The 20,022-nt window shown below is 37.4% G+C and overlaps 1 pseudogene across 1 annotated transcript; it reads left to right on the top strand.

The window, feature by feature from the left end:
- The first annotated feature begins 307 nt into the window (after positions 1 to 307).
- Positions 308 to 516, top strand: LOC309838868 (SNRPN upstream reading frame protein-like; annotated as a pseudogene). Its single transcript has one exon. The product of its transcript is annotated as an SNRPN upstream reading frame protein-like (transcript).
- The last annotated feature ends 19,506 nt before the right edge of the window (positions 517 to 20,022 follow it).

Consider the following 20,022-nt stretch of genomic DNA (forward strand, 5'->3'; position numbering starts at 1 on the left):
AAATTGAATCCATTTCTCATTTTACATACCAGAAAAAGCTCTAAATAAAACAAAAATTTAAATATAAATAAAACCATTAAAGTAACATAAAATAATATGGAAGAATTCCTTTAAAACCGAAAGTGAATACAGCCTAACTATTTCTGAAAACCCAGAATCCTTAAAATACTAACAACTTACTACGTAAAGAAAAAAATTTCCATTTGGCCAGAAATAATAAGCAAAATTAAAGGGTATATGACAGCGCAGAGTGGAGCGGCTGCCAGAGATGCCTAACTTTGTGTTCTGAGGAGCGGCCAGCGTCAAAATGGAGCGGGCCAGGGACCGTTTACACCGGAGACGGACCACAGAACAGCACGTACCACAGGTAGAAGTCCAAGCCAAACGGAGAAGAAGAGCCTCACTGAGCAACCAGGAGTGTCACCTGTACCCAAGACGATCTCAGCAGTACCTGTGGTGGATTTCCAGGTGGAACTGAGACAGGCATTCTTAGCTGAGACACCAAGAGGTGATTAAAGCAGTGTTGGAACACCCAGGTAGCTGATTCCAAGAGAGAAAACAAAACAAAACAAAACAGGTTAGAGTTGATGCAGTCATGATCAAGAATAAAGAACTAATTAAAGGGTAGCGTGTTTGGAGGTCATTTAATTATTTGGGATATGTTCAAAAAAATTCTTTTTTCTTAAAGGCTTCATACAAATAAACACATAGCAGAAAGTTTAAAAAAGTAAAAGCAGGATCTTAATGCTTTTACCCTGACACTTTTGTCATGTGTTACTTTCCAGACATTGTATAGTCCTTGCTTTTTAGGTAGTTTTATTCATATTTAACTTGTACTGATTTTCAACTTATCATATGAAAAATATTTCATTATAAATAGCTGATGAATATCCTGCTAATATGTTTTATAATTCCTTTTTGTGAGAAACTTCATTTTTTCTGCTGGTAATTTGAAATAAAGCTTCAGTGAATTGCTTTGCATAAAACTTTAGATAGGATCATTTCCTTGGATATGCAGAGGTAAAAATAAATAGAGTCAAGGAATTTGAAATTAAGGTACATTTTCTGAATTGTATTATGAATTATATTAGTCTGTATTGTTGTGAAAAAATATAGTGCCAGTTACACTTTCATCTGCACTGGTTATGTTAATTACATACAATTTGTTTCTATTGAATTATAAATACACATCACATCCATTAGCAAATGAGAAGCTAAGTGTTTCCCATGCTTATTTACTAATTATTTTTTTGTTTTACCTTTTTCTTACCTTGTTTTTACCAATGTGTTTGAATCAGCTGACAATGTAATAAAGCTATTAACCTATGATTTTTCAATGTTATGTAGATTTATTTACAGTGTGTCTTCTTGTGTTGGTTGCTTAGATTTTTAGGAAAATGCTATTAGTTTTGATTTAATACTTTATTTTTCCTTTCTGACTTTTTAAAATTTTAAGATCTCAATCCAAAGGGCTTAAAATATACTTTTTAGAAACTAAGAGAGGAAAGGGGTTTAAAGATGAGTTTTCTTCTAGATTTTCTTTATTTCTGTTTTGAAATATAACCCCTCAACTCAAATTAATTAGGCCTGTTTATGGCCATCATTTCGAATTTTAAAGCAAAGGGAAAACCCTCCCCAGCTGAATCCTTTACCCAACATTCTCCAGTAATTGCGTGGATTTGATTGCAAACAACAGAATCTGATCATTGTCCTCAGCTGTTCCCCAGAGTAAAGGCATTTTTTAAATAAGTGCTCATATGACTTTTTTTAACCAAGAATTTTTTGGGTCCTCAGTGCAGTTTACATACTCTTGTAAGTTCCTGAGTAAAGTATTATTTAAATTATACATTATGATCTATAAGTAGGGCCATCCAATTTGCTGAGTTTCAAGTGCTGGTTTCATCTAAACAGTACTAGTTACTAGGATTGTTCTAGAGCAGGAGTTGGTAAAGTATCTGGCCCATTTATTGCCTGTTTCTGTAAATAAAATTTTATTGGCACACAGCCATGTCTTATTTATTTAAGTATGGCCTATGGCTGTTATGGGCAGTACAGTGGCAGATGGGAGTATTTGTGATAGGTTGAATGGCAGGCAAAGTCTACAATATTTATTACCTTTCCCTTTAAAAGAAAAAGTTGGGTAACCTCTCTCTTAGAGAACCACTTTCAAAGATGAAGACACTAAGGTGGAGGCAATAGGGGAGTGGTGATACTATACAATGTGGTGAAAGGAAAGGGGCTGTAGAAGGAGAGTATATGAAGTAAATATTCCAGGGTAGAGAACCAGATGAATTTCTGGGATAAGGGTCAGGTCTAAGACTCGTGCTAAAGTCTGCTATACATGTAAATGGGTAAAGACATTTTAACAACTGATATGTTTTCTTTTTCATTATAAAAATCTAAATCATGTCAGTGATAGCCAAGAAAAATGGGAAGGTAAACCACAGACTTTAAATACCCATGTTTCAACCGCGGCAGCACGAGGTTGAATTTTCTTTCATTCTGCCCATTTGCTTTTCTTTTGAAAATGTAGTTAATTGTAATCATGCTTTTAAACTATTCCACTTATATGTATATAATTAATGTTCCTTCATTTTATTACATAGTCCTCCCAACTATCATTTGTAATGAATAAATGATGGTCCATTCATAAAAAAAGGGTATATGACAGATTGATGGGGAAACATCTATAACCATATCACAGATAAATGGTTAGTCTTTCTAATATATAGGAAGTTTTAGAAATCAATAAGGGAAGGATTAGCAACAGTAAACAAAAGGATCCAAAGGTATAAACAGATAATTCTCAGAAAAATTCAAATGACTCTTTGACAGATGTCAACCTCAGCTATAAAATGAGAAAGGCAAATTACATTACCCTGAAATACCATTTTTAACCTTTCAGATTGGCAAAAACTCAAAGTTTTATGGAGCTGTGGAGTGTAAAATTTTACTATCCCTATGCAAGGCAAATAGGATCTATCAAAGTTACAAATACATATAATTTTTGACAGAGCAATTCTACTTTGGGGTTTATACAACAGATATAAGTACTTGAATATGTGCATAATAATGTATGTATAACTGTATTCATTGAAGCATTATCAACAAAGGATTGGAAAATTACCTTACCATTTTTCAATAGGGGACTGGTCAAGTAAATTATAGTATATTCAATGGGATTTAAAAATTGCATAAACTCTACATACTGACTGAAATGGAATATTGTTTACAAAAAAAGCAAAGCTTAGAACAGTGTGTTTAATATACCATCATTTTTGTAAAAAGTGAGAAACTAAGGTATATATTTGGTTTTGTTTGCATATACAAATAGAAACGCTGAAAGGATGTGCAAGGAACTAATAATAATAGTATTCTAATGATGTGGGCCATGGGAACTGGATGGAGACAAGTGTGAGATCAGGAGGAAGACTTTTCAATGTATACTTTTTTAATATATTTAACCACGTGCACTAATTTCCCACTCAAAACAAATCGATTTTTTAAATGAAAACTTAAGATGATATAGGTGAGACAATTCATTCTCCCTGGCCCAGTCACCACTCCTTTTTGTGAAACCCTCCAGAAAAATATGCCTACCGAAAACAAATGCAAAAAAGTAAAATAAAATGCAACATATATTACTAGGTGAGTGAGGTTTTGGCCCCAAACTCCACAGATGAACCCCCTGGAGAACTCTTTCAGCCTTGTGTGGAGACATAAATGGACTCCATCCTCTTGAAAGCAAATTGGAATCTCGGAGTTACATACACCCAGGGTCAGAGAAAGAGAAAGCAGAGAGAGAATAGGAACATTTTCTCCAAAGCCCAGGGGCAACCTAGGCCTTCTCCAGTCAGAGCTGTAGCTGAGGGCTAGGCTGCCACACAATCAGATTGGTGCCTGAAACCCTCTTTCCTCTGCCTCGTAGAAACGTTGGAAGGGAGATAAATGTCCCTCAGTATCTTATGGTTAGAATGAGAAGAGAAACCACACATATTCTGATTTTCACTCCTTCAAGGTCCCACTTCTAGAAAATGTAAATCAATCCATATCATGGAACTGGAGCACTATTCCTTGTTTGGGGGAAATGGATTTTATTGACCTTGATCAACACTCAGAGACAAGCGGTTAAGGGAGAGCCCTGTGCTCCCCACAGAGGCTAACTAGATGTTTCCAAGAATAAATTCAGGAGTTTATCAGTTATAAAAGACACGGGTTGGGGCTTCCCTGGTGGTGCAGTGATTGAGAGTCCGCCTGCCGATGCAGGGGACACGGGTTCGTGCCCCGGTCTGGGAAGATCCCACATGCCGCGGAGCGGCTGGGCCCGTGGGCCCGTGGGCCATGGCCGCTGAGCCTGCGCGTCCGGAGCCTGTGCTCCGCAACGCGAGAGGCCACAATAGCGGGAGGCCACAACAGGGAGAGGTCCGCGTACCGCAAAAAAAAAAAAAAAAAAAAAAAAAAGACACGGGTTTATTCTTTCCTGTCAATAAATATTTACACGTACATAACCTACATGAATTGAATCTACAAGGGCATACACTTTTTATAAATAGAAAAAAATCTCACATTTACCCAAGTGGAAATGTAATTATAGGTAATACAATGCACACAGTTTCAGCTTAAATTTTCAATGGAGCATTTCTGCATGCTAACATAGACACAGAAGCTGTTCTATGGAGGCCCCAGAGACAGATCTATTCAATCATTTGCATACTATTAAATGACACTTTTCTAGTGAAACTAGAAGGTATTAAGCCTCTATCAATGTATTTTCTAATCTATTTTATCAATGTTGCCATGAGAGGTTCAGAGGTTAAATATTTCCATGTGTGGCTCTTCAATTTTTTTCATAATTCACGTGAATTAGAAGTTTAAATGTAGTATAATAATTTAATAATATAAAACTTAATAACCTAGTATTTAGAATATGAGGATTCTGGACAGCCAAAAATTCTAGATAATTGAGTCAGTCATCATTATGAATATTAGATCATATCTATATAACATATATAGATATTATATACCTATATAATACAATAGATATATAGAATCTATCATATAAAATATTGTATATAATCTAATATATAATTTATTCTATATAATCTAATATGTAATCTATTATATGGATCCATAATAGACATTATATATACATATGCATAATAGATATAAAAAGGCCTATTAAAATATGTGGATTTATTTGCATAGCTTAGCTTTTTCACCTATTTCTTGTTTTTTTCTCCCTGCCATTATTATCAGTGACCCCGTATAGCACTTTTTCTCCCTATTCCTAATTTTCTCATTTTCCATCTACTATGAGCTGAGGAATCATGTTGAAGTTTCTTTAAATAAAATGTAATGTAAGATTAGGCTTTGAAATAAGGGCTAAGGGAATCACTTGAAGCCATGGGCATGGGATTTTAATGCAGGTACTTAGAGACATCTACTCTGGCTGGGTAGAGAGCTTTGTTGCTTATTGCTTTGGGCTACCTCTATTAGAAGAGTGTGACACTGTAAAAGTTTGAGCAAAATTAGGCTACCCCATTTTTTTATTCCTTGATTTTTTATAAAAAGAATTGTATTAAAATGCATATAAAATCATAAGATAAAATAATTTAAAGTAAAGAAAAAATGAGGTGAAATGTAAGGCAAAGGGAAAGAAAAGAGAGCCAGGGGAAAGACTCATCACAATGCCAACCAGTCCTCTAGATGAGTAACAGATTTGCTTTCATGCTTTGTAGTCAATCCAAAGAAGGTAACAAAATCCATGTTGTCCACTTAGTGTAAATAAAACAAGTTGTTTCAACAAAGCACAGATTTTGTGGATAGGGAGTCCAGAAAGCAATTTTTCCTTGGTTTCTCATCAAGAAGTCATTGTGAAACATAAAAATAACACCCTCAACCACTTTATAAGAGATGCAAGGATAAATATCACCGGACTGTTTTTATAAAATTCTACAACATAAGTCAACAGCACAACTCAATGGAAAAAATTCTATGGGGGAAAGAAAATGTTGCAGCTCACTGAAAACACATAAAATGACTTATTCCAAAACAAAACAACAGTTGACTATGGTTGCTCCCGGTGGCCCAATGGTAGTGTTTTTGACAGTGTCAGGTACACACTTGGTCAGATGACAGTGTGGATCTACTTAACTCCTCCAATCACTGAAGGAGGCCCTCCAAGTCCCACCAGTCTGCCCCAGTTCCTCAGCACATCAGATAAATCTTGATTTAAGCCAAGGAAACACAGTGGTGAACTTCACTGTTATTCCAAATATCCACATAAAATATGGTTGCTCACTATGGGCTTTAGAACAAGGAAAGTAGAGACAAATTAATCAAAGGAAACAAAACACTCATTGGAGACATTACTGTCAGTGGTTAATAGTCAATGCATGAAGCAACCTGGATGAAGTACTAGCTTATGGCTAAAGGCACATCCAACATAAAGAGGGGAAAAGTGAAAGAAATTTCAACATATGAATACAGTACTACTCTTTTTTTGCCTGTGAAAGCAAGCCAAAATGTTAACACTGACTTCTTAACTTTACTTTCTATATAAACAAGCAGCATTAGCATTTCCCCAGAGCAAAGGGTAGAAAATTGTTCATAATGAGGTAAGATTTGGAATTAAAAACACAAACAGCAGTGTACTTGAACAAAGTCAAATTATCTAGTGCAAACAATGGATCAATTGAGTGAAAAGATAACCAAATCTCCAATGCCCAGGGGCCTAGAAGGATAGCTATTACACTGAAAGATTTTACGCATCAATTTTCTTACATGTTAGAGAAGGGAACAGTTTAACCTTGACACCAAGAGCTCTGCACACACCAATGCCTAAAGGTAACTTAGCACTCAATTGAAGTAGGTAAGGAACCTCTTGGAAAGATGGATGACCGTCAGCTATTAAATTAATTTTTAACTATATACTCAAAGAGTGGACATTAAAGATTCATTGAGCTTTGCAGTTCTAAAGAAAGAGTGCCAGAAGTACAGTTCTTAGAATGTAAACCCTAAAATACAGAGACTATTTCTGTATAAATCACTTTGCTCAGCACCAAAACCATGTCAATGAATACTAAAAGTACTTAACAAATACTTTTTTTAAAGAGGATGCTAAGGAATCAGAACTCTCGATTGGAAGAGACAGATACCCCTCTCAAACCAGCTATCTCAGAAAAGGAACTGGCAGCTGCCCTAACCAAACTTCGGGAAGATCATGGGCAAAGCTGGGCCTCAAGCTGGGACCAGGACACAAAAAGGCGCCAAGACTCCCTATCCCTAGGTCTTTCATTGCCACTTTCTTAGTGTGTTAGCTTTTTCCCCTCCAACCTGAGGCCCACTTCTTCTCCACAGTAGGAAACATAAATCCAGTGGCTCTCTGCTAGCATCTTTCTAAGCTGAGATAAAAAGTTTCTCTTTGTTTACTTCCTTCTGTGATTGGTCCAACTGAATCACCTGCCTACTCTCTGGCCAATCCTGTAGCCACGGTGTGGTTTCTGTCACTGGCCCAGCTTGGGTTATGTGCCTACTCTTAAAGTTAGGGGCAGAGATTTGTGATTGAAATTAGGCAAGAGAAGTAGTTCCTGCAAAAGAAAGAAGAAAGTACTGAACTATAGAGAGAGAGAAGGAATAAGTCAAATAAACTACTCGTCGGAAACGTAGCTTATTTTGCTCTACCGAGCATTTTGGACACTTCAGGCCATGCAGAAGTTGCTTACAGGATAGAGAATTGCTTCAGAACACTAGACACATGATCTCATTAAGGTCATTAAGGTCTCAGTAATCTTTCTTTATACCCTGTGCTAGACCAGCATGAATAAAGGCTGATTTCAATGTCCCATAATTGACAGCAAGAGTGACACCAATGTGTACTGCTGGTAATAGAAGCCAGTATTCTATCCATAAGGAACAATCAAAATTATAAAACTCATTCAAAGAAGTACAGTTGTATTAAGAGGGCATGGCAGTAGATCACCATGTGGCTCAACAGAAATACTTGAGAGCCTCATGTGTTAAGAGGCAAGAATGGCTTTTATATAAGATATTATCTCCATGGAATTGGGTGTTTCTAAGGTAGTTAAAACAAACCTCTTCCAGCAATAAGTTGAACTGGATATTCTGAAAAGCCCTTACTGTAAAACATATACAGAATAGTAGATAAAATACAGCAAACATCCATTTAAATACATCCATTTAAATTACATCCATTTAAGTTGTGTTTTCAAGAGAGTGAGAGAAATCTCTTGGGGGGGGAGGGGTGGCGCGGGGAGGGGAAAGAAACAATACCACAAAGCAGAAAACCTGAATGGTCAAAGGGAACAAAAACTATGACTGCTCTGGGAACGTTTGCTGATCCCAAGAATCTAGAAACTTCGATTTCAAAGCTGTGCAAGGGACAGAAGACAAGGCTTTGGGCCTCCGCAAGGTAAAGAGTTGGAAGTGAGATCCTTGCATAAATTCAGAACTCATGAATCAGGAAATAAAAGCTTCTAAGAAAAGTAAAGAAGTGAAAAAGGGACTTATCCATCTGGTCTGAGTCCTGGGAAAGGAAAAAAATTCCCCCTTGAGAATGAAAAACCACAGTCCTACCCTGAAACAGGTTAGGATTTTGAGTTTATACACTTCAGCAGGGTCTGAGAAAACCTAAGCCAAGAAACAAATGTGAAGAAATCCCAGGTAGGGAATGTTTTGGAACCCGAGGCTGAAACAAACATAAAACTTCCTTGAGTGACATACTCACAACTGGGGCCCACAAACTTCCCACCAGTTAAGAATAGCTGAACAAGCACCCACAAATCAAAACTGCAAAACACATAAATTATGTGTTGATTCTGCTGATTCTGGCCCATATTAGCTTATTTCCTTATGTAGAAGTAGAAGGGGGTCAAGAATTTTTAAAACTCCATCAATTCAATAGGAGTCAGGAAAGAAACATAAATAATTGAGGCAAAAAAAAAAAAAAACCACCTAAATAAGACAGTATAATAAATCTGAATGTCAGTAATCACCATAAATCTAAATGGCTTAAACCAGTCACTTAAACACAAATAATGAAACTAGACACAAAAACTTAATCCACCTGTGCAGTTTAAAAGAGCCCACCTAGGGCTTCCCTGGTGGCACAGTGGTTGAGAGTCCGCCTGCCGATGCAGGGGACACCAGGTTCGTGCCCCAGGCCGGGAAGATCTCACATGCCGCGGAGCGGCTGGGCCCGTGAGCCATGGCCGCTGAGCCTGCGCGTCCGGAGCCTGTGCTCCGCAATGGGAGAGGCCACAACAATGAGAGGCCCGCATACCGCAACAACAACAAGAAAAAAAGACAATAAAAGAGCCCATCTAAAACATGAGGATATATACAAAGAACTCTTAAGACTCAACAATAAGAAAACAAACAACCCAATTAAAAAATGCACCAAAGACCTTAACAGACTCCTCACCAAAGAAGATATTCATATGGCAAATAAACATATGAAAAGATGTTCCACAACATGAGTCATCAGGGACATGCACTTTAAAACAAGTGAGAGATACCACTATACACTATTAGAATGGCCAAAACCCAGAACACTGACAAAACCAAATGCTGACAAGGATGTGGAGCAACAGGAACTCTCACTCACTGCTGGCGGGAATGCAAAATGGCACAGCCACTTTGGAAGACAGTATGGTGGTTTCTTACAAAACTAAATATACTCTTACCATGCGATCCAGCAATTGTGATCCTTGGTATTTAGCCAAGGCTTTGAAAACTTATGTCCACACAAAAATCTGCACATGGATGTTTATAGCAGTTTTATTTACAATTGCCGAAGTTTGGAAGCAACCAAAATGCTCTTCACTAGGTAAATGGATAAACAGGTGTCCCTACGATGGAATATTATTCAGTTCAAAAAAGGAAATGAGCTATCAAGTCAAGAAAAGAAATGGAGGAAACTTAAATGTATATTACTAAGTGAAAGAAGCCAATCTAAAAAAGACTACATACTGTGTAATTCCCACTTTATGACATTCTGAAAAAGGCAAAACTATGAAGACAATTTAAAAAACAGTGGTTTGTGGGGAGAGAGGGAGGTGGAGGGAATGAATAGGCAGAGGACAGAGGATTTTTAGGGCAGTGAAAATACTCTGTGTGATATTATAATAATGGATATTCATCATTATACTTTTGTCCAAACCCATAAAATGTACAACACTAAGAGTGAACCCTAAGGTAAACTATGGACTTTGGGTGATTAGGATGTGTCCATGTAGGTTCATCCTTGGTAAAAAAAAAATAAATGTACCATTCTGGTGAGTGATGGGAGTAGGGAGTAAACTCAGCATAGAGCACAAGCATTGTTGTGTGTTTCCTACTGGTAAAAGATCCAGACCATTAAAATAATCAGTCCTTTAATCCTTCCTTCTGATGATTCACATCCTCAAAAGTCTATTAAATCTTATCAAAATATCATTTACACAAGAAGCATTCAATGTACATTTTAATAAAAATAGAGCAAGTTTGAGGAGAAGAACTACAGTAGTAATAGCTGCAGTTCAAACTATTCTATTTCATACTTCAAGGTTTCCATCTTCCACTACTACCATTTCTACCTCCCTGCTCTTTGCTCCTCATTTCTCTTATCTACTTATTGCTTTCCTCTCTTCATTCAGACCCAAAGGGATAAGAAGTGGTGGAAAATCACAGAGGACTGGTAAGATCTAGAAAATGGGGCCCAAGAAGACCTTTTGATCCATCTTGCATAACGTCAGACCTAAGTGCTTTTCCATTTGGGGCCTTTCTCAGTTTCTCCTTTTCTTTTACTTTTGCTCCTGTCTAAGCATCACTTGCTCTGACTTGAAACACTGCTTCTAACATCCCCTAACACAAAGAAATAACCAAAGCCCTGAAAGGCCTGGAGATCAGGGATAAGTATTTGAATCATTTGACTTTAAACCGATTCTTGAAAAATCCATTAGCTTCAACACGGCATCTATATGCACAGAGAAAACTTCACCCACATACCACTACAAAAGCAGTAGCAGCCTTTGCCATGAATCTTGGGAATCCCCTCATTTTTCCTGAGATGCAAAGGTTGGCCAGGCCTGCTTTGTCAGGAATGACATTGTTATGTAAGGATCATAGGTGGATGGGGCTGGGTGTGTTATGGTATATAAGGGATGAAAGTGGGGATATTTCTTATTTACAAATGTATGTCCTTTATTCTCCAATGTCTGAGTTCAAACACCTCTCAGTTCATATCTTTGAACAAAATCTCACTGCATTAATAATGTCATAATTCCATTGACTTTAACCTGATTAAATATGCACTTGTCTTTAAAGAAAAAACTGGAGAAAATGTGCTTCGTCAAAGAATTTACAATGCCTGCAGTGTATGGAAATGGTTTTGTTTCAGACATAATGTAGGATCATGTCTAGAAAGCTGTGCTGCATCTGCACATCTCATATAGATTTACTTCCTGGACTTGATTTGCTGTTGTTTTTTCCTTTGTGCCAGGCATTGCAGAATTAATATTTTTATCATCATTAGAGAATAATAGTTTATTTACTGAATCAAAAGTGCAATCTTATTCCGTCACATTTCAAAGTCAGTACATGCTCAGGGGCCCTTTTGAAGGTCATTAAGCATCACAGAGCGAGTCACGATATACATTTCCCTCCACACTGAGGATGCAGAAATCACAACACTCTGATTGACCTTGGCTGTATTGTGAGGAGACCGTTTTGGTAACCACAGGTTACTAGCATTGAGCTGCTAGGTGACCAGTTGCACAGAACTTCACTTAAGTTACTGAATAAAAACTGACTTGGGATCTTTAGTGTGATGGTAGTTGGGGTTGACAGCAGTGCTACAGGAATAAGGACTGGTTCCCAGAGCAAGTCTATAAAGAGCAAAGTGGTGAATGTATTATCAACCACACAATTTCTCCAACAGGTCAACTGTAATTTTCATACAGCTGAACCAGAGTCCTGAAATGAATATTGAGTAAGAGCAGCCCTATCTTTATTCCAAAGCACCTGAATTCTCTGAATTTTATTAATACGCTATTTTGTTCTATCAAATAAATTCCACTTGATTCCTTAAAACAACTTCTGCAGCAGTTTGTAGGTAAAATTATAAATTTGCATAATTACTTCATTTGAAGTTATTAAACTGCTAAGGCAGCAAAAGTGATTAAACTAACTTTCACTGAACTCTAATCATTCAGGGAAACAATACCTTTCCCCTCAAAAAAGTACCAATTTCCTAGAAATGCACTTCATGGCTTTATTTCCTTTGCTAATTCACCCTGGTTATTTAATTCAATAACTTTTATAAAGTTAAAATTATAAAGATTTAATTGACTTTTGCTTCACTTCCAATTATGTCTAATTTGTTTCTATTCAGTCTCATTAAATCCAATTATGGTTGGACTAATTGTAATTATTCCCAATAGTTCATTTACTCTAAAATAAGGACTCTCTCCTCTGTTACTTTCAAGTAATTTTTCATCAGAGTTAGGTAGGGTCTATTAATTATATTAATATAAATGGCTTCTTATATGCATCAATAAGTTTGCATTTAGCAGTCAGGCAATCCCTGCAACTCAGCAAAGCTAGCAAGACCTTAGATACAGCACAGCTATATAGGTAGCTTCCCAGTAGCCGTCATTAGTATCAGTTGTAATTGGTAATCAGTTGGTTTCACATTTCATTACCCTAGTTATAGAAACTTGTAAAAAACTACAGAATTTGAATAAAAGGAAGAGAAGGACAATATGAATAACATTCACAGACATTTGGAAGAGGTGGTACTTTCTCAGAAATGATGCATTCCTAGAGCAAGATCATTTTGTATTTTGTTTTTTAAATATCTATTTCCATTTTGACAAATTATCATAAAAGCCCAGAAAGGAACACGTATAACAAAATTTTTTTAAAAGGTAATCTGGGCTTTCATTTAAGACTATATTAAAGATTCATTACTAATTTTTCTTAGAAGGAAAAAGCAATAAGTTACTTTTGTATGATGAAAAGCAGAGAGGACGAGAAAATGGAACAATAAATGTTTCAAGTGGGAAAAATGGGATTTTTTTTTTTGGTTTCTTACTGATTTTCTATCCTGATATCAGAAAATACGGGAAAAGACAAAGCACATTTTTCAAGATATATAGGACTTGAAACAAATGATTGTTAAAAATTATTTTGCAGAGCTAACAAAAATCTCTGTGACTCATTTCTTCCATCTAAAGAAACTAAGATACTGTATGATTCTATTTATATGAATTCTTGAAATAAAATTATAGAGATGAAGAACAGAATAGTGGTTACCAAGGGTAAGAGCTGCAGGGGAAGAGGGTAGGTGTGGCTGCCAAGGGATACATAAGGAAGCCTTGTGATGATAGTACAGTTCTTTATCTTGATTGTAGTGGTAGTGATGACACAAATCTACACACATGATAAAACTGTATAACTATATCAGGTTTTGATACTGTACTATAGTGATGTAAGATGTCACCATTGGGAGAAAATGAGTCAAGAGTACATAAGATGTCCCTGTACATTTTTTTGCAAGTTTCTGTGAATTTATAATTATTTCAAAATAACTTTTAAAACGTAACACCTAAAATCCATCACTTTCAGAAAGAAAAAAAATGAGGACTAATGGATCTGTTCAATAATGTCAAATATGCAGTAGTCCATAAGAGAGCCATTTTCTGTCCATTCACAATGTAGCCGTCATTTAGCCTCCTTCTGTTGTGCTCTGAAGGACTTGAGCACTTCCTATAACATTTGTTACTAATTTCATACTGAACCAAAAAATGTAAAATGATAGAATAATTGTCTGTGATAACTGTGAAATAAAAATTATATCTCTGACCCTGGTTCCTGACACAGAGCTCCTAAAAATCCCTATAGTTTCCTCATTGATAAGAGCACTAGGAGCATCTTTTGTTCCAATCTTTGACCCCATCCATGACACAGGGCTCCTAAATCCCCTGGAAGTTCCTGGTAGTAGTGTCTTTTGTCTTAATGAGGTGAGTCTTGGTGGGCTCCTGGGTGGGGCTGGTCACCAGAAAGGGCAAGCCAGGATTAGAGGCTTAGAATTTTCAGCCCCATCTCCCATTCTCCAGAGAGGGGAGAAGAGCTGGAAATAGAGTTAATAATTGACCATGCCTACATGATGAAGCCTACATAAAATCCTAACAGTATGCAGTTTGGAGGGCTTCCAGGTTGGTGTATACTTCTCCGAATCAGGAGGGTGATGCAGCCCAACTCCACGGGGGCAGAAGCTCCTATGTTCAGGACCCTCCAAGACCGTGCCCTAAGTACCTCTCCAATCTAGCTGTTTATCTGTATCCATTGTCATATCCTTTACTATATAATAAACCAATAAACATAAGTATTTCCCTGAGTTCTGTGAGCCACTCTAGCAAATAATCAAATCCGAGGAGATTGTCATGGGAACCTCCTATTTACAGCTGATTGGTCAGAAGCACACGTAACAACGTAGACTTGCAACTGGCATCTGAAGGAGTGGGGGCAGTCCTGTGGGACTGAGCCATTAACCTGTGGGACCTGACACTATCTCCAGGTAACTAGTGTCAGAATTGAGTTAAACTGTAGGACAACCTACTGGTGTCACAGAGTTGCAGGAAAACACACACCACAGACACATACACACACACACACACACACACACAACAAATCTGGTGTCAGAAGTGTGAGTGTGATAGTAACAGAAAAACAAAAGGAAGAGTAGAGTAGGTTTTCTTTCCAATAACAACTAGTATTTTTATTTATAAGGGAAATAATGATAAAAAATTAAACATTTGGGACTTCCCTAGTGGCGCAGTGGTTGAGAGTCCGCCTGCCGATGCAGGGGATGGGGGTTCGTGCCCCGGTCTGGGAGGATCCCACATGCCACGGAGTGGCTGCGCCCGTGAGCCATGACTGCTGAACCTGCGCATCCAGAGCCTGTTGCTCCGCAACGGGAGAGGCCACAGCAGTGAGAGGCCCGCGTACCGCAAAAAAAAAAAAATTAAAAAAAAAAATTAAACATTTGGGGTAAAGGATAGGATATTGATAATGTTGCGATGGCAAAATATATTGGAAAGACAGCAAAATAAAGGAATTGGAAATAAAATAGCTCAGTACTATGAGGAAATCCTGGAACTGAGAAGCAGAAGAGTTGAGGTTACACTGTGTTTCTGCCTTAAACCTGATGAATAAATTTGGATAACTCACTCCCTTTCCCTGAGTCTCAATTTTTTTTTCTACAAAATATTGATAGAAGGAAATAGACCATCTCCAAGGTCCCAAAATACTGGCATTCTCTAACTCTATATAATTGGATCTCTAATTTCAATTTTAATAATACTTATGTGCTGCACTGCAGGCAGTATGTCTAAACACTCATGTTGGTCCTAATAAATAATTAAATCTAGCATTTGGCAGCTGGAGGCTATTGCACTGTTAAGTATTCTTGAAACTCATTCTATCAGTGTATCAAGAAAAAATGCTAACAACTTAATAGATATAAAGCCTATTAGCAACGGCAACTGCTGTGTTATCTCAGAAGACCTTGTGAGGATAATGCTAAGAAGCGGCTTATGCTGAAAATTAGCCTAATTTTCCCCCAAGATGCATCAAAATGATTAACCATTTCATTTATAGCAATTTGCTGCTCTGAAATATCCAAATATCTTCCTAAAATTTGCAGTTTCCGGACTGACATTATACCAGTTCTTTATGCAAGTATTAATTGCATCCTCATTTGCTGAATCATCATGAATAATAGCAACCTTGCAATTCGTTGCAACATCTTTACACACTTTATACTTGTGATCATAATAATGTCAACCTTAAAATTCTTATCAAAAAACCCAGGAAAGAAAACATGTAACATGGGGCTAAATATCTAGGATGCCCATAAATAGTCAACAGATAAAAGGCAATACAAGTAATCTCTGACAGTGCTATGAAAAGACATCAAGTTGAGCATTATCAAGTTAATAAAAAAAATTTCTTAACTAGCTGCTGAACATTAAAGTTATAATGTCTGCACCGAGATATAAGCCTATTTGAGAATAAAGGTAATATACACATGAACATCTCTGGTAAACTCTAGCTGACCCCAGCATGAGAGAAAACAGGGAGGAAGTGTAATGAGATATTAGATCTCCCAATATAAGGCCTGACTCTCCAGGAGGTGAAGGAACAGTATTACTGCCCCACATGACTCTTTTCCATCTGTTTTGATCATCCAGGCAGACCTATACTGAAACAAAATGAAAGCACTAACATACAGTTTCCTTGGCTGCATTTTTCTTAGTTTCACACAGAGAAATGCCTAGTCATAGTGTCACACACCACACTCCTAACCCCAGGATTTTGCATTCTCAGGTTATTGGTCACAAAATGCACAAGGCAGTGCAAACATATCACTATAACTAGAAATACTGCACAAAAGAGACATTCCACAGATAGCTGGTCAGAGCAAAACAATGATTCTGGGGCACCAGCAATCCCACCTGACACAACGTCCTAGCTTCTTTGTGGGCTACCAGTTGATTCCCATCCCCCTGAAGGCACAACAGAATAGAACACAGAACAATTCATAGAGTAGCCACTCGGGGGGGGGGGGGGGGGGCTGACATTAAAAATTCTGCACATACAGGAACAAAATGAACCAGTGGGATTCTCTTTTTGGGAAATTTAAATTGGGAATGTATAGAAATCGGGCACTCGGCAATAGAAGCCAAAGTGGAAAAATTATGAGATAGAGAGAGGTTTTGAAGGACCCAAAGTGAGCCAAGGTTAAACCAGGAGTTCAGAGTAACTGCTGGTCCCTCCCCAGCCCCAGTCTAGGGACTGAGCTAGAGTATAGGAATACCATGGAGACAATTTATAGCTCAGATCCAAGAGATGATATTTTTAGCCACCAAGTTGAAAGGGAGCTATATTCCTAGTGCCAGGCTCTCCCACACTTTATCAGGGCCAGACAGAATTGGTATGGATACTTTTACCCACCACAAAATGATATAATAAGGGACAAAGAGAGTTTTAAGAGAGAACATTCAGAAAGCCAGAGACTAGCCTTCTTATCCTTCCTCCAATTTGCCTGATTACATGAGAGGTGGGTAGTGTAAGGCCAGCATGCTCAAAAAGTCTATGAAATTTGGATCACACCAGGATCCCAAAGTAAAGATTGGTGTGTCAGAGATTCTCAGGCCATTTGTGGGCCCAGAATAGCCAAAGAAGACAGCAAGGTCACGGATGGCCAGATAATCTCCCTCATCAAAGGGCTTCAAGTAAGCTAAATGGACTTTTATGGAGGACCTACAGATAGAACTGCCCGCTATTGGCGGGAGGAATGGAGCTATACCTTGTATAAGGCTAAGAAAGTGATACATAGCTTTCCACTAAAGACCACTGATTTCCCACAAAAAGACGAAGTCTCAGCTGCCTATACCTGTATTTCCAGAGACCAGACCAAATAGACAACAACCCAGAGCCACCAGTGACATGACAATGAAACAGCTGCTCAACTATCCTTTTTAGACAGGATGCCCTCACCCATAATAGTAGACTGCCCTCCTTCCTTTCTGCCTGCTCTTTCTGGACATGAAAAAAAAAAAAAAATGTAGTCATGGAGTTTAGGGATAGCCTGCAAGAAATAAAAAGGAAGCTGAAAGGGAGAAAGAGCTTAGAACTGTGAACAGCGATTGAGATATTGATACCTGCCTTAAACTTTTAAAAATATTACCACAGTAACCCAAGGTTACTAAAATGGGACGGGATATGGTCTAGGGAGACTAGGAGTTCAAAATTAAGAAAAGACTAGAGTGAGATTCCATTTCATTAGTCTTCAGAGAAATATAAGAAAACATTGGGATAACACTATACCTCCACCAAAATAACAAAAAGTTAAAAATTGAAAATACCAAGTGTTTACAAGGATGTGGAGTAACTGGAACACTCATGTACATCTGGTGAAAATCAAACTGGTACAATTTTGCAATATTAAAACTGAACCTTTTCATATCTTGTGGTCCAGCAATTTCAACCCTAAGGACAAGAGCACTAAGTGACATGCTAGCTAAATGTAACAAGGCTTTACTGATACTTACATTCAGAAAGCTTCAAGCTTCACAAAAAGGGTCAGATTGCCCTTAGCACAGGACACTCACAATCTAGTCTGTTATAAGTGCTCAATAAATTTTTATGAAAGGGAAAGGAAAAATGGAGGGAGGGAAGGAAAGAGGGGAGGGGGGATAAACACAAGCACTTGGGAATTAATTCCATGTAACCATTTCTGATCAAAAATGTCAAGTTAGGAAAAAAAGAGATCACTGGAAAACCACTTCATTTCTTCTTAGGTACATGTTATCCCTTGAAAGAACAGAGAAATTATAGTTTATATATTTTATGTAATAATTAAAGAAAATTAGAATCTGAAGAAAATTCAGATAAATACATGGAAATACAAAATTAGACACCTAAAATTCAGAAAAGTTGGTAAATATTAATGAAGTGAAAGATTAGACAAAGATATCAGGGAGTGGAGTACGAGTTAGAGAGTAGACCTGGGGGACTTCCCTGGTGGCACAGTGGTTAAGAATACACCTGCCAATACAAGAGACAGGGGTTCAAGCCCTGGTTCAGGAAGATCCCACATGCCGCAGAGCAACTAAGCCCGTGTGCCACAACTACTGAGCCCACACTCTAGAGCCCACGAGCCACAACTACTGAGCCCACATGCCACAATTACTGAATGCCATGCCTAGAGCCTGTGCTCCACAACAAGAAGCCCGTGCACTGCAACGAAGAGTAGCCCCAGCTTGCTGCAACTAGAGAAAGCCTGCACACAGGAACGAAGACCCAATGCAGCCAAAAATAAATAAATAAATGTTTTTTTAAAAAAAGAAAGTAGACCTGAATAAAAGAATTAAGTTATTTTTAATGTAGTTGAAGGACACTGGTTGGGATGGAAATCTACAGGATTCTGTCTTTTCTACTTATACCACTCTGATGGCAGTATAGTCCTTAAAAGAGATAAGGAAGATTGGAAAAATCACAGGTGATCTTTCTGCTTAAATAAAATTGTATCCGAAACCAGAAAAAAAAAGAATTTTTGTAATGGTCTCCTACTGTGGAAATCTCTATTTTAATAGAATTTTACATGTTTTTTGATTATTTGACTGGTTAGATTTCCACTACTTAAAATGCTTTTCCCCTCAAGTCTTGTTATTTGCTGAGGTTTCCATTGCAGATGCCCTCTATCCCCTTGTTACCAATTCCCAATTAATAGAAAGAGTCCATCTCTCTGCAATGTAACCTCCAGGTTTTATTGATGCTGCTTTTAACTCACATCAGTTGTGTAACCCAGGACCCCTGATTTGCTCATGTTTTCATTTTGTGGCGTAAAACTTAACATGTCCAGCAGAAACATGAATAAGCAATTATCTGTTAAATCAGTATTTCCCAGATGCAAGTTACTTAATGTTTCTATTAACCCTAAGAATGGCAAAGTTATGCAGCCTGCAGAACCAGTGAGTACTCAGTGGGAAATTCAGCTACTGTATATACACAATCATCATTTTAAAACAAAAGAGGAAAAAATTAAAATGTCTCTCTAGGCAAATAAACCTTTTGAACGAGCCTTCTTTTAACATTTCCCTATGTAATAAAATACAAATCAAAACAATTTTAGGTCACTTACAGAGGAAAAAAATGATTTTAAAATCTGATGCTTCAAAAAAATGAGAGATAAATCTAGCCAGCTTAATCAAAATGAAATGCTTTAGGAATTATGTATGATTAGTGTCCAAATAAAAACCTTAGCTTACTCTACATAGGAAGAGAATATAAATATTGGATGGGAAAACTCTCAGCATCTCTGTCTCGTCTTTTCTCAAGAGCACATTGAAATCCTTCATCTTTCTCATCATTTCAAACACAAACCAAAATACACACAAAAATTTTGCTAATCATAAGGATAACAGCAAATTTTAAATCTTGATTCTAAAAGCCATT

This window comes from Grampus griseus, assembly GCF_964374135.1.
Source record: "Grampus griseus genome assembly, chromosome: 21".
NCBI classification, from domain to species: Eukaryota; Metazoa; Chordata; class Mammalia; order Artiodactyla; family Delphinidae; genus Grampus; species Grampus griseus.